We start from the raw sequence: 9,970 nt of genomic DNA, 5'->3' as shown, positions 1-9,970 counted from the left end.
ATAAAAAATTCAATTTTACATATAATCCAGTAAAAGAAATACTAATACAAATATCATTTTTCACATATTGAATTGGGAAATTTATGCTTTTAAAGTATAATATTCAATGCTGGTATGGGTGAGGCGAAATAGGCACTATACATTAGTGATAGTTGTACAGATGGATGCAGCCTTTTTGGAGAGAAATTTGACAATGTGGCCTAAATGTAACTTTTCTTTGACCTGGTATTTCCATTTTAATGATTCTAAGAAAATAAAAATTAAAAAAAGAAAATAATCTCAAATTAACAAAATGTTTAATTAACAGACAGCCATAAAAGTATTATGAATAATAGCAAAAGTCTGAAAATAACATAAGTGTCCAAATAAATGTGGCATTAAGTATAATGAAGTAGATCCACTCACTGTACCAGTATATGGCCATGAAAACTGATGTTTGTGTAGAATTTCTAATAACTTAATAGGAAGTGAAGAAAGGCCAGGTGCAGTGGCTTACATCTGTAATCCTAGCACTTTGGCAGGCCAAGGCAGGTGAATCACCTGAGGTCAGGAGTTTGAGACCAACCCGACCAACATGGTGAAACCCCATCTCTACTAAAAATACAAAAAATTAGTGGGGTGTGATGGCGAGGAGTCTGAGATAGGAGAATCACTTGAACCCAGGAGGCGGAGGTTGCAGTGAGCCAAGATCATCACGTCACTGCACTCCAGCCTGGGCAACAAGAGTGAAACTCCGTCTAAAAAAATTAAAAAGTGAAGAAAACATGGAACAAAAATTGTATGGATAGATAGGCTAGATACAAGACTAGAAGGAGACATACCAAAATGAAAGCTGGTTTTGTTAATAGTGGAGGGTGTCCAGGTTCTTGGCGTCTTGAACAAAGAATTGGACAAAATTCACAAAGCAAGGAAGGAATGAAGGGTTTTATTGAAAATGAAAGTACACTCCACAGTGTGGGAGCGACCCTGAGCATAGAGGCTCAAAGGCCCAGTTACAGAATTTTTGGGAGTTTAAATACCTAGAGGATTCCATTGGTTACTTCAGGTACACCCTATGTAAATGGAGAGGATGAAGTAAAGTTACAAAGTCATTTACAGTCTAGGCCCTATGGAGATGATATTTCCTGTTATAGCTGAAGTGTGAATTTGCCTTATGTTCCCTGCCTCCAGACCCTATTTTCCTGCCTTAGTTTCTTTGGAAGATGGGTTTGCCCTACTAACTGCTTTTCTATTATTTCCCAAAGACCCATGATGAACACAGTGGTTTCACTCATGGGCTTTGGAGTCCAGTGGTTGGGTTATAGTCTCAGCTCTATTATTTACTAGTTGGGTGAGTCTCAGTTCTCATTTGTAAAGCAAGGATGACAATTGACGGTCTCTCCCTAGGGTGACTGAGAGTTCTGAAGGTGATCTTGTATGTAGGGTGTTTAGCACAGGGCCTGCTCTACATTAAGTCCCCGATAAACGCTAGCTATTTGTTATTGGTTATAATGAGGAAAAAAATTCTATCAAAAGTAGGCACATTAGGGCCAGGCGTGGTAGCATAGCTGGTATTCCCAACATTTTGGGAGGCCAAGACGGGCAGATCACCTGAGGTCAGGAGTTCAAGACCAGCCTGGTCAACATGGTGAAACCCCGTGTCTACTAAAAATACAAAAAAAAAATTAGCCGGGTATGGTGGTGCATGCCTGTAATCCCAGCTACTCGGGAGGCTGAGGCAGGAGAATCACTTGAACCTGGAAGGCAGAGGCTGCAGTGAGCCAAGATGGCGCCACCACACTCCAGCCTGGGTGACAGAGCAAGACTCCATCTCAAAAGAAAGAAAAAAGATAAGTAAGCACCTTAGGACAGGCTCACCCAGATTTGCACAGGGAAGTTTTCCTTTCTCTGTTGGACTCTACTGATGTATTTCTTTGAATGATATACATTTTCAAGGTATTTATTTACTGACTGCAGGATATCTGGAGTTCACAAATGGGGCACTTAAATGTCCTTTTATATACCAAAAAACAGTACACACTGAGAAACAATAAGTATATTTGATTCCCTTTGTCTATTTAAAAGTGCTATATCCAAGACCATACCAGTGAGACTGAGAAAGGAATTCAAAGCTACTGAGTTTAGCTACTTATTACCTCAAGTCTGCAGGCTGTGATTTTTTAAATTTCAGAGTAAGAGATAGTAATCTTTACTTCCTTTACCCTTCCTATAGGGTCATTAATAGACTGGGAACTCCCTTGCTACTTCAGGATTCTTTTCAATGTAAAATTTAATATTATTTTGAAAGTGTTACTATAGCTTTAAAGGATTTGATTACCAAAGAAATAATTCTGTTCATGATAGAAATATCATACATTTTAATAAGAATTCATTTTTTTTAAAAAAAGACTCCTTTTTCTCTGTTTGCAATAAATATTGTATTCATTCAAACATTTCTGAAGGAGGACAGATAGTGGGGATATGATGTACTTTTTCTTTATGATGAAGGAATCTTCAATAGTTATGTTAGAGAGACTTACTATATACATGAAAAAGTGCTTGGGCTTCAGTGCAATTAATATTTTTGTATTAATTTGGCTTTAAAATTTTAATTACTCAAATTTAGTGAGGAATATGTCTGTGAGTAAATAGCATTTATAAGTAGAGAAAGTCTAAGGTAGAACATTTGAGGTGTTATTTTGTAGAGTGCAGAAATCTAAATGGACTTACTTTTATTGTAACCTTGAGTGGCTATGCCTAATTGGCTTAAAATTTTTCTTCTTCTTCTTCTTCTTTTTTTTTTTTGTTTGAGGTGGAGTTTCACTCTTATTGCCCAGGCTGGAGTATGATGGCATGATCTTGGCTAACTGCAATCTCTGCCTCCTGGGTTCAAGCAATTCTCCTGCCTCAGCCTCCAGAGTAGCTGGGACTACAGGCACCCGCCACCATGCCCAGCTAATTTTTTGTAGTTTTGGTAGAGATGGGGTTTCACCATGTTGGCCAGGCAGGTCTCAAACTCCTGACATCATGTAATCCACCCACCTTGGCCTCCCAAACCAATTTGCTTGAAATTCATTTACAGGTTTTCAAAATGTATTAACACCCTGAAACCATTAATTTGAGCTCTGAGGTGGTACAGTTTTAATATTGCTTAATGAAGTTTTTCTAATGTTTCTGATAACTGAATGCCTCTTCTGTGATGAGGTCGATTATACTGAATATAGTTTTGAAGCAAATTGTGTCATAGATTTACCCTCTAAATTGCATTGTAATCTTGTAAGGTTTGTGGTAAAAATATTCCAAAAGGCACTTGTGTTTGAAATTGCAGCACAGTTTGGGATTGGAAAGTGTCCAGGCTAATTAGGACCTATAGGTAAAATCAAACCAGAAGCATATCTAGCTTAATTAACAGCTTGAACATATTCTACTATATTATATATCTTGAAATCCTACCTATGGACAAAGGATTTTTTAATCAAATTGCTGCTTCAGTAGATTGTGAGCTTTTTTAAGCTTGATTTTCTAATACTTGGACAATAGTACTTTCTTTGAGCTAGACAAATTAAGTAGAATCTTGTACTCTCAATTGTTTACCTAAGAGTGCTAGGCAAAGAAAAGGCTGAATTTGCAAACCCAACTTAGTCACCAAACCTAACTAGCTGTATAACCTTGACTAGGCTGGGGCCTGTGAAATAAAAAGTTTTAAATGGACCTCAGTTTTCTTGTGTCAGAAAAGGTTGGACTAATAACTTCCAAGGTCTTTTCCTAGGCTAATGTTTTATCAGGATAATTATGTCTTAGGCAAAATTATAAATTTTATTGTCTGACTGCTCTGCTAAGCTTCAAAGCCAGTTTAACCATCTGCTGGACATGACTGGTCTGCCATCCTCACTAAGTCAACCTGTTCCAAATGGAAATCAGTCACCTCCCAAACCAACTACATTTCCTGATTTTCCTATTTCTGCAAAAGAGATTATTTTTTCAACTAACCAGATTCAGAACCCCCAATCCAAGTCACTTTTTTGTCCCCCCCCCCCCCCCCCCGCGCCTCCTTCCTGCCATAGGGTTCAAGTGATTCTCCTGCCTTAGCCTCCTGAGTAGCTGGAATTACAGGCATGCACCACCAGGCCTGCCTAATTCTTGTATTTTTAGTAGAAATGGGGTTTTGCCATGTTGACCAAGCTGTTTTCGAACTCCTGTCCTCAAGTGATCTGCCTGCCTCAGTTTCCCAAAGTGCAGGAATTACAAGCATGAGCCACTGCACTGGTCCCCCAAGTCATTTTTAATTTCTTCCCAGTCTTCTGCCAATCCCATGGTCAGTTACGAAGTTCTACCAATTTCTTTTTGGTTCTTCTTCAATTCCCCCCAACCCCTGTCCATTATCCTTATCCTCATTTTGGTGTAGACCTAGGTATTCTCATAAAGTAGCCGTTAGCTCACCTTCCAAGTCTTCTTTTTCTAATCTATGATGTGTCATTTCTAAATTATAACTCGGAGAACCTCCCAACACAAAGCAGCTCGACTTGCCAAAGCCTTTATCTGTTTTTCCCTCCTCTACTTTTTCTTCCATGTTCCACGGATCCCTATGAATCCCCTTCTCCTAATAGACTTCACTCATTCTCTCAGAGGCACTCTGTTTATTCACACTGGAGCACTTAGATGACCACCACCGGCATGGCTGGCCCTCACGCATCACCGTATTAATCCACGCTCACCCAATTGTTAGGGCCCAGGTTCAGTCCACATCCTCCATGTGGTTCTTTTAACTTCCTGAGCCCACAAAGTTTCACCTGTATCAATTAGCCTACTTTATATGCCACTCTTGAGGCACTGCCAGGCACCACTTTATCATATCCTGCCTTAAGTTGTTATATTTTATAGAATAAAAATGTAATTATTAACAATCCTATGGTATTGCTGAAAGTTTAGAGGCCAGAGAAACAGTCATCTCCAATATTTTGATGTATTTCTTTCCAGGCCTTTTTCATATGTATGTTTCCTGTTGTTATAATGAAAGTGGCCGGACACTGTGACTCATGCCTGTAATCCCAGCACTTTAGGAGGCCAAGGCTGGTGGACTGCTTGAGCCCAGGAGTTCAAGACCAGCCTGTGCAACATGGCAAAACCTCATCTCTAAAAAAAAAAAAAAAATTAGCTGGGCGTGGTGGTGTGCACCCATAGACTTGCCACTTGGAAGGCTGAGGCGGGAGGATCATCTGAGCCCAGAGGTCAAGGTTGCAGTGAGCTGAGATTGTACCACTGCATTCCAGCCTGGGCAATAGAGTGAGACCCTGTTTGAAAACAAAACAAAAACCAAAAACAATAATGAAAGCGTTATCTACAATTTTGCTTCTTAGTTTTCTTTCACCCAATATATGAGAAAAAAAGTATAACTGAGAGTAATAAAAGTGATACAGGGGGTGCCATGAGAGGACAGAGGGGAAACTAACACTGTTGGAAGAGGAGCCTAAGAAAGAAAAGAGTCACGGCAGTTATTGTCAGAACTGAATTTCCAAGGACCTGCCAGAGGTAGCCAGAAGGAGGAGAGGGTGTGCAGAAGAGAGAAGCATGAAGCAGTGTTGTCCATCTTGAAGACTGCAGGTTGTTCACTGTGGGTGGCAAGGAACTGGGACATACAGGTTTGGGTGCCAAGCCAAGCAACATGCATTCTATGTGCCAATGATGAGAAGCCACTGAATATGTTAATAGGTGCTTGGGCCAAACACACCAGTGAAATTGCTAACTTTTGATGACGTATATATACTGCTCCTGTAGTTGTCTACTTGATATCCAACCTCCCCTTCTTTCCAGTAGAATCCTGATTTTGTTAAGGGTGTCAGTGTACCCAGTTAAAATGCTTAGCTCTCCAGACTTCCTCATGGTCTAGAGAGGCCATGTAACCCAGTTCTGGACAATTAGATATAAGCAGATGGGTGAGGTTACTGGGAAAGTGTTTTAAGGCTCAGGTGGCATGTATCTTTTACTCTTCTCTCTTTTCTAGAATAAAACCACATCCTGGAGGCAGAAAAACCATCTTGTGCCCATGAGGGAGAACACCAAACAAATTTGTATGACTTCCTTGAGTAGCTGCATTTATATTGGACTGTCTACCTCCTGACTTCTTGTCCTGTAAGAAAAATCTATCTCAATTTGATTAAGCTACTGAGTTGGATTTCTGTTCATGCAACTGAATGTCATATCTAATATAATATTGGATCCACTTCTTAGAGATTGACAATGAACATTGCATATTAAAGATTTTAAGAAGCCCTATTTATATCTGTTTAACCTAATATTAAAATTATTTGACTACCTAATTCTTTTCCCTCAGAACACTTAGTATATTTCACTGAACACGAGTGTTTGGCAGATGTTTGGAAAATGATATTCTCTTTGTGTTGATCCAGCAGGAAACAGTTGTGACATTCTACCAAGATATAGAATACAGGAGGAGTAACATGTTAAGGGAGAAAGAAAATGAGTTTAGTTTTGGATGTGTTCAGAATCCTTCCTCTTAACTGCTTTGCTATATATACCACCTCTCTCAAAAAAGGAAATGGAAAGTTTATTGTGCTTACAATCAGACACATAGAAGTTCAAATTCTGGCTTGTCCGTGTACTCAGCTTTGGGACTTTGGTTCAGTTTTTTCAACCTTTCTGAGCTTTAGTTTCCTCACCATGGGTGTGACAACCTAACCTTAGAGAGCTGTTGTGAGGATTGTATTCAACATTGTACCTGGTAAACTCTAGGTGCTCATTCAAAGCTAATTCCTTTCTCCTTCCAGCTGGAGAAGATTTGCTGATTCACACTTTCATTTTCTGTGGAATACCTTTATAGATATTAAGCTGCATTTAAAATTAAGCCAAGGCAACAGAATAGGAGAAAATATTTGCAAATTACCTACCTGACAAGAGATTAATAACGAGGATATATAAGGGGCTCAAACAACTCTACAGGGGAAAAAATCTAATAATTTCATTTAAAAAATGGACAAAAGATTTGGATAGACATTTCTCAAAAGAAGACATACAAAATGGCAAACAGGTATATGAAAAGGTGCTCAATATCATTATCACCAGAGAAATGCAAATCAAGACTACAGTGAGACATAATCTCACCCCAGCTAAAATGGCCTCTATCTAAAAGACAGGCAATAACGAATGCTGGCGAGGATGTGGAGAAAAGAGAACCCTCGCACACTGTTCATGGGAATGTAAATTAGTACAACCATTATGGAGAATGGTTTGGAGGTTCCTCAAAACACTAAAATTAGAGCTGCCATACAATCCAGCTATCCCACTGCTGTGTATATACCCAAAAGAAAGGAAATCAGTATATTGAAAAGATGTCTGTGCTCATATGTTTGTTTCAGCGCTGTTCACAATAGCCAAGATTTAGAAGCAACCTAAGTGTCCATCAACAGGCGGATGAATGAAGAAAATACAGCATATACACACAATGGAGTACTAGTCAGCCATAAAAAGAATGAGATTCAGTCATTTGCAACAACATGGGTGGAACTGGAGGTCATTATGCTAAGTAAAATAAGCCAGGCACAGGTCTCACTTATTCGTAGGATTTCATGTTCTCATTTAGGATCTAAAGATCAAAAACAATTGCACCCATGGAGAGAGAGAGTAGAAGGATGGTGACCAGAGGCTGGGAAGGGTTGGCAAGGGGTAGGGAGGGACAGGTAGGTGGTGAGGGGAGGTGGGGATGGTTAATGGGTACAAAAAAAAAATAGTTAAAATGAATAAGACCGACCGGGCACGGTGGCTCAAGCCTGTAATCCCAGCACTTTGGGAGGCGGAGACGGGCGGATCACGAGGTCAGGAGATCGAGACCATCCTGGCTAACACGGTGAAACGCCGTCTGTACTAAAAAATACAAAAAACTAGCCAGGCGAGGTGGCGGGCGCCTGTAGTCCCAGCTACTCGGGAGGCTGAGGCAGGAGAATGGCGTGAACCCGGGAGGCGGAGCTTGCAGTGAGCCGAGATCCGGCCTCTGCACTCCAGCCTGGGTGACAGAGCGAGACTCTGTCTCAAAACAAAACAAAACAAAACAAAAAGAATAAAACCTAGTATTTGATAGCACAACAGGTCTACTATAGTCAATAAAAATTTAATTGTACATTTAAAAATAGTGAAAAGAGTATAATTGGATTGTTTGTAACATAAAGGATAAATGCTTGAGGGCACAGATACTCCATTTTCCACGATGCGACGTTTATACATTGCATGCCTGTATCAAAGTATCTCATGTACCCCATACATATCTACACCTAGTATGTACCCATAAAAATTAAAAATTAAAAATTATTTTTAAAAATTAAGCCAGGGCAATTATTTTGCTTCTACCTATTTAAAATCTGTATATAATTTAAAGATGGAATTTCAGGGCAGGCCGGAAGAGATTGTATCTACACGATGAATTTACATTTTACTATTTCATATATTTAACCAAATAATATGCTTCTTGTGTGTTTTGCACTTTTCTAAGCACTTCAGAAGTATGAACTCATTTAATATTCAAAATAATCTTATGAATTAGACATTATTATTATTCTCATATGGCAGATGTATAAACAATGCATAGAGAGGTTAAGTAACTTGCCCACAGTCACACAACTAGTAACCTGTGGAGCCAGGATTCAAACCTGGGGAGTCAGACCCCACAGTTCATGCTCTTAACCATTGCACTGCTATACAAAAGGAAAAAGTAAGAGGAATAAACCCATAGTGTTTACTGTTCTTTCCTCCTCATGAGGACTTTGCTAATTGTTTCTTCTCCCCTCCTCGTCCTCCTCCCCCTCCTCCCTTCTCCTCCTCCTCTTTCTTCCTCCTCCTCCTCTTTCCTCCTCCTCCTCCTCTTCTTCTTCCTCCTCTTCTTCTTCTCTCTCCTCCTCCTCCTCCTCCTCCTCCTCCTCCTCCTCCTCCTCCTCCTCCTCCTCCTCCTCCTCCTCCTCCTCCTCCTCCTCTCCTCCTTCTTCTTCTTCTTCTTCTTCTTCTTCTTCTTCTTCTTCTTCTTCTTCTTCTTCTTCTTCTTCTTCTTCTTCTTCTTTTCTTCTCCTTCTCCTTCTCCTTCTTCTTTCTTCTCCTTCTTATTTCCATAGGTTTTTGGGGAACAGGTGGTATTTGGTTACATGAGTAAGTTCTTTCATGGTGATTTGTGAGATTTTGATGCACCCATCTCCTGACCAGTATACACTAATCCCAATTTGTAGTCTTTTAATCTATTTCTCTACTTTTTAAAAAAAGTAGGCCAGGCACAGTGGCTCACACCTGTAATCTCAGTACTTTGGGAGGCCGAGGTGGTCAGATCCCTTGAGTTTAGGAGTTCAAGGCCTGGGCAACATGGCAAATCTCCATCACTACAAAAAAATAATAATAATAAGCTGGGTATGGTAATGCATGCCTGTAATCCCAGCTATTCTGGAGGCTGAGGCAGGAGGATCACCTGAGGCCAGGGAGGTTGAGGCTGCAGTGAGCCATGATGCCATCACTGTACTATAGCCTGGGTGACAGAGTGAGACCCTGTTTTTTTTTTTTTTTTTTTAGTATTAATTTGTCTCAGAGCATCTTTTCATCAATTTCAGAAATAGTAATAGGTACAGAAAGTTTTAGCTAAGAGTCATTTAAGGGGAAAAATATTTAAAATCTGTGTCAATATAATGCTGTCAATGGTAGGTATATCTGTAATAACAACAGAACTGTTCTTGGTTTTTTTTTTTTTTTTAATTTCTTGGCCTCACATAATTAATTTCAATGTGAGAGAGCATGCCTGCTTTTTTTTTTTTTTTTTTTTTTTTTTTTTTTTTTTTTTTTTTTTTTAAGAAAAGTATAGTTACCTTCCTGGAAGAGCACGTGTATTTTCAAATGCTCTCACTCCCTTCCTAGGAATGAGCAACTGAAGCCAGGAAGCACATGAAATAAGAAAGAGTGCCCGTGGCAGGAGGCTTAGGTTAAAGCTTAAGGAAATTCCCAAGATGAT

At 39.6% G+C, this 9,970-nt stretch overlaps 2 long non-coding RNA genes across 2 annotated transcripts in view; one reads left to right on the top strand and one right to left on the bottom strand.

Annotated features, from left to right (window-relative positions):
• LOC126930320 (uncharacterized) overlaps window positions 1–6,279 on the top strand; it is a 64,157-nt gene extending 57,878 nt beyond the window's left edge. The window contains exon 4 of the long non-coding RNA XR_007717568.1: window positions 5,981–6,279. This is a non-coding gene — a long non-coding RNA (uncharacterized LOC126930320). The remainder of the gene's footprint in view (window positions 1–5,980) is intronic.
• Window positions 1–9,970, bottom strand: part of LOC126930317 (uncharacterized) — a 590,715-nt gene that overhangs the window by 245,687 nt on the left and 335,058 nt on the right. The window lies entirely within an intron of this gene.

The sequence above is a fragment of the Macaca thibetana genome, chromosome 11, assembly GCF_024542745.1.
Source record: "Macaca thibetana thibetana isolate TM-01 chromosome 11, ASM2454274v1, whole genome shotgun sequence".
NCBI lineage: Eukaryota > Metazoa > Chordata > Mammalia > Primates > Cercopithecidae > Macaca > Macaca thibetana.
The sequence above is the reverse complement of the archived record's forward strand: the minus strand, read 5'-3'. Positions and strand labels throughout refer to the sequence as shown.